This window comes from Paroedura picta, chromosome 13 (genome assembly GCF_049243985.1).
Source record: "Paroedura picta isolate Pp20150507F chromosome 13, Ppicta_v3.0, whole genome shotgun sequence".
Classification (NCBI taxonomy): Eukaryota; Metazoa; Chordata; class Lepidosauria; order Squamata; family Gekkonidae; genus Paroedura; species Paroedura picta.
The window spans coordinates 16,354,043-16,359,690 of record NC_135381.1 but is presented as its reverse complement, the minus strand read 5'-3'; the positions used below and the strand labels follow the sequence as shown (position 1 = coordinate 16,359,690).

Genomic DNA, 5,648 nt, shown 5'->3' with positions numbered 1-5,648 from the left:
ATCTGGACTGTTTATTTGAAGTCAGAATAATAAATATTTCAGTCCCTCCGGAGAGAATCACCAGGGCCCCTCTGGCGCAGCCTCTGCAGCCATAGATACAAGAGGGTTGGGCTGGGGAATGGAACAGCTGCTGTGTTTTGGGAACACCTGCTGGAGGAAGTGCACCCAGGGAGGCGGGGAGGGAAGGGGGGGAAACAACACATCGTCTGCAGATTAGCTTTGCAGTTGCAAGGTAGCTGAGGAAGTGGAACAGGACCGAGTGTCATTTCTTTTGCAAATGGAGATGAGCAGCCTGGAACAGCCCCACCCGGTCTCTGCAGGGGATTCCTTTGAGAAGATTGATGAGGATCAGAACCCAAAAGGCCTTTCCTCCTGCACAGGGCTGCCGAGAGGGGAGGATCGGGGCACGACATGAAAGGAGGAGACCAGGTTCCTCTGGGAGAAGGCAGGAGATGCCTTTCGGAATAAGTAGTGGAACACCTCGGCAGCCATCTTGTCTGCGTTCTGCAGGAGTGAAGAGAGGCACTCTGGGAATCCCTGTCCCCAATGAAGGCCCTTTGTGGCCCTGCTGTGGCAAACCAGCAAGGCCTTTTGTCACCTTGGTGAACAACTCATTTTCTTGACAGGCCGAGCTAGAGAGGGAGTGAAGAGTTTGTTCCCACAATGTGCACACTGTTATTACTGAGCCTCAAGCGGGGCCAAGCCCAGGGGAAGCTATGAAAAATCCTCTTCTTTCTGACGGGGGATGAATATGTGTCTCACCCAATTATTTTCTGTTTTGTATTGGCAGCGCAAAAGATTTGAAAGAAACTGGTTGCAGAAAATGGGGTTGAGCGTTGCGGCGATCCCTGGAGGCAACGTTATGTAAGATGAAGGTTTGTCTTTTATGTAGAAGTTACAGCTGTTTTATGTTGTAATTTGTATATAGTACACTGTTTGCTGAAATATGGAGTGGAATGGAAGCAAGAGCCAGCGGGGTGCAGTGGTTAAGAGTGGCGGCTTCTAATCCGGTGAGCCGGGTTGGATTCCCTGCTCCCCCACATGCAGCCAGTTGGGTGACCTTGGGCTTGCACTGATAGAGCAGTTCTGACCGAGCAGTGATATCAGGGCTCTCTCAGCCTCCCCTCCCTCACAGGGTGTCTGTTGTGGGGAGAGGAAAGGGAAGGCGATTGGAAGCTGACTTGAGACTCCTTCGCATTGAGAAAAGCAGCATATTAGAACCAACTTCTCCTGATCTGGTGTCCTCCTCCACATGCAGCCAGCTGGGTGACCTTGGGCTTGCCACAGCACTGATAAAGCTGTTCTGAGCGAGCAGTGATATCAGGACTCTCTGAGCCTCACCTCCCTCACAGGGTGTCTGTTGTGGGGAGAGGAAAGGGAAGGCGATTGGAAGCTGACTTGAGACTCCTTCGCATTGAGAAAAGCAGCATATTAGAACCAACTCTTCTTCTCCTGATCTGGTGTCCTCCTCCACATGCAGCCAGCTGGGTGACCTTGGGCTTGCCACAGCACTGATAAAGCTGTTCTGAGCGAGCAGTGATATCAGGACTCTCTGAGCCTCACCTCCCTCACAGGGTGTCTGTTGTGGGGAGAGGAAAGGGAAGGCGATTGGAAGCTGACTTGAGACTCCTTCGCATTGAGAAAAGCAGCATATTAGAACCAACTCTTCTTCTCCTGATCTGGTGTCCTCCTCCACATGCAGCCAGCTGGGTGACCTTGGGCTTGCCACAGCACTGATAAAGCTGTTCTGAGCGAGCAGTGATATCAGGACTCTCTGAGCCTCACCTCCCTCACAGGGTGTCTGTTGTGGGGAGAGGAAAGGGAAGGCGATTGGAAGCCACTTTTGAGACTCCTGGTAGAGAAAATTGCCGTATAAAAGTTATTACATTTCTATCTCGTTCTTCCTCTATGGAATCCTTGGAAGGTCTCATTCTGTTTTCACAACAGCCCTGTGATGCAAGCACAGGACTGGCTCAGAATTATCCAGTGAGTTGTAATAGCTGCTCAGAGAGTTGAACGTGGTTCTCCACTATGCTTCTACTTCACAAAAGCTCAGATGTACAGCGTCTGATGAACATTTCTGCAGTCCTAATCCACAGAATCCTTTCAAAGGCTGCTACGAGAGTTACGGCCCAACTTCAGAAGTGCGACCAGTAAGAATAGTCTGTTTCTGTGTGGGGTATGCCTCCTGGCATTGGCCACTTTTACAGAGCTGAAATTGGATCTGAGTGGCCAACGATGTCCCTTTCCTCAGAGTTGACTTGGGGTCATGTTTGCAGAATAAAGAACAAAGCAAGATTGTGGCAGAGCACTTGAAACGTGAAGATAGGTCCTCCAGATTGGAGCCCCAGTGAGCAAAGCAGGACGGTGGGACCTTAAAGATTTCACAAAAATTCTGGCGGGAACTTTCATAATTGGCTCGCAATATTAGTCTATCAGGTGCCACGAGACACTTCTGTTAATTTAGCTTCCCTCGCAGATTTTTGTCTAGAGAAAACAGTAGAGAAATATCCCCATCGATACTGTCAAACTCCTTGAGAGAAAGGCAGCATGTTAGTGGAAGCAGTGAAGAAATAACACCTGATCAGAACTTGGGGGACATTTTAGGATTTTGGACTCTAGCACAAGATGTCAATGTTTATTGAAACATCTTTCCTCATTTTAAGAAGGAACAAGCTAAGCTGGTAAAATGCCCTTTCCTAATTGGTGCCTCATATTAGGAGCAGTAATTAGTAACATGCACAGCCAAGTGCTCACTGTGTCCCGAACTTACAGAGAAAAGATTGACCTTGCAATAAACCCCTCTAGGCAAATGCTTGGCTAGTGTGACTGTCCCTATCTACCCCGCATAAAAGGAGAATGACCCCCCAGAAATCCCTACTTCCTGAGTACAGGAAAGTCAGACATACATGCTCTATGCTTCTTATTTTCTGGTGTTTTAAAATACCTAGGATGCTAATTTCCTAACACTGTAGTGCAATAAATACATACATTTTCAAAAGTAAAGGTTCCTTCGAGCCCAAAGCACCCACTCTTCCAGAGGCTGCCTGTTGTGTCTCTGTACAACTCACTGTTCTACCTTTATCTTGTTCCAGTCAGTGCCGGCTGCAAGAGGGTGCTTCTGGCGCATTTCAGATGCTGATGATGTTATCTGTTCAGTCACGTCCGACCCTCGGCGATTCTATAGGAAAGTCTTCACCATGCGCCCCTGTCTCCGTCTGCTTCTTTTAGTCGGTTCATGGTCATCCTTGTATCGGCTTTGATCGTGTCGAGCCAGCAGATCCTTTGGCAACCACGTTTCCTTTTGCCATTGACCATGCCGAGCATTAATGATTTTTCTAGTGAGTTTGATCGCGTGATAAGTCCAAAGTAAGTGAGCTTGAGCCATAATATCTTGCCTTCTAATGACATAGTTGGTTTGTTCCTCTCTAAAACTATCTTGTTGGTAACTTTGGCTGTCCATGGTATTCACAGCATTTGTCTCCAATAATTCGAAAGAAACTATTTTCCTCCTGTCTTCTTTCTTCAGGGTCCAGCTTTCGCATCCATAGGTTGTTATGGGGAAGACATTTCAGAACAAAGAATAATTTCCAGCCTTCAGAGGAAGTTGACCCTTGCATGAACAACGGTTCTAGTCTGCTTGTCAATGTTTGTGATGCTTCTTTGGTTTCATTTGTGTCTGGCAGGTCAATTCCAGAAAGAGGTGCCAGGACACTATATTACCCCTTTGTACTTTTTCAGGATTCCCTTTTTTCCTCTACATCTGCATCTAAATCTGGGAGAGCTGGACAGCAGATTTGAAGGTGAGGTTTAACTTATGTATGGATGACACCTGAGTCTATCTGTTCTTTTCAGATGTGGCTTTCATAAACATGTTTGGAGTTAGTAAGAAGCTAGATGCACCTCATAAACTGAGGTTCAGTACGGACAATACAAAAACTTTGGGTAGGTTATTAATGGAACCAGGTCAAGATCTGTGAATGGCAGTAAATCAGCATACAAATACAAGAGTTAATGAACAGTTGCAAGAATGAATGAGTCCAGAGGCAACTCCAGGACCAATCAAGTTCAATGCTGGGTACAAACAGGGACTGTTAATTAACTCTGGCATTTGTATGCTGATTTACTGCCATTCTCAGATCTTGACAATTTCCTTAATCCAATCTCAGCTATAAGTGTCCAATTACTTATGCATCTTGACTTTAGCTCGCCCTTCCTGGCAATTATACCCCACACCCTTTCTCTACCCATATGTAATGGTTGAGGAAATTCTGTTTCAGAGTACCTGAAGAAGTGTGCCTGCACATGAAAGCGTAAACCTTTAATAAAACCTTGTTGGTTTTAAAGGTGCCACTGGACTCAAGATCACTAAAAGTATTTGAATTGTTGCTACCCATGAATGAGAAACAAAATCCATGTTAAAAACAGAATTGTAACTAGCTGTGTGCTTGGCTGCCAATGGAGAGTAAGACCTGACTCCAGGCAGTCAAATACAAAAGCTGCCTGTTTATTTCTTTAAGGCTAGAAATGGCTAACGTGTGCGAACAAGCTGGATTATTTAAGTGCTTGTCTGGACTTTATCTGGGAGGCTGTTTTCAAAGAAGGTTGGATGATTATGGCGGAACTGTTAGGGCAGAAACTATTATGTCAAGTGAACAGCATAAACCGACACCTGTCCAGAGCTATTTACTTACCGAAAACGATTTGGAAACTGCAAGGCAAAACTTCAAACATGTGAAAGAAACAACCAGCTTTGTATATGGGCTTAGCTCACTCCTCCGTCCTGGAGATGAAACCGCAACCGGCCGCCACCTGAAAAGCAAGTTTCCATGTTCCCAGTGTAGTAAAACTGCTGTAAAGGCAGTCAGACACAAGATGATCCCCACTTAGAGCCACTGCTTACTTTTGTATGTAATTGGATCTCCAGCTACTGAAAAATGAAGCAGAAAAATTAAGCAGAATCAGGCAATTCTGCTTTGGTTCAGAATGCTGCCGTGGAAATAGGAAAGCCTCCTTCTTTCCTTCCAACCGTTTTCCATACTGAAACAGCTTGTGTGTGTGTGTGTGTGTGTGTGTGTGGAGGGGGGGGGAGTGTTTCCCTGGTTTTGCTGCTCCCCTTGCACAGAATACTCCACATTGTTTCCCAGACTCAACTTTTTTTTTTTTTTAAGGAATGTCTAAGTTAGGGTTGCAAGTTCAGGGTTTGGAAATTCCTGGGGAATAGGGGTTGGACCCTGGGTAGGGCAGGCTTTGAGGAGTGGAGGCACCTTAGCCAGGTATAATGCTCTATAGAAGGAGCTTAGAGGAAATATGATACCATAGAGACCACCCTTCAAAGATGCCATTTTCTCCAGGAGAACTGATCCCTGTTGCCTAGAGCAGGGGTAGTCAACCCGCGGTCCTCCAGATGTCCATGGACTCCAATTCCCATGAGCCGGGGCTCATGGGAATTGGAGTCCATGGACGTCTGGAGGACCACAGGTTGACTACCTCTGATCATTGGTAATTCTGAGAGATCTTCAGGCTTTACCTGGAGTTTAGCAACCCTCAGCTTGGCCCCTAGATCATCCTGCGAGCATCTATGGAAACTTGGATCACAATGGACCATTTATAGTGCAATTCTAAGCAGAGTTACATTTTTCTGTTGA

General features: G+C 46.3%; 1 long non-coding RNA gene across 1 annotated transcript; it reads left to right on the top strand.

The window, feature by feature from the left end:
* Positions 1-217: 217 nt before the first annotated feature.
* Positions 218-5,374, top strand: LOC143822749 (uncharacterized). Its single transcript, XR_013226249.1, has 3 exons — positions 218-310; positions 791-875; positions 3,530-5,374. It is a non-coding gene; the product is annotated as an uncharacterized LOC143822749 (long non-coding RNA).
* The last annotated feature ends 274 nt before the right edge of the window (positions 5,375-5,648 follow it).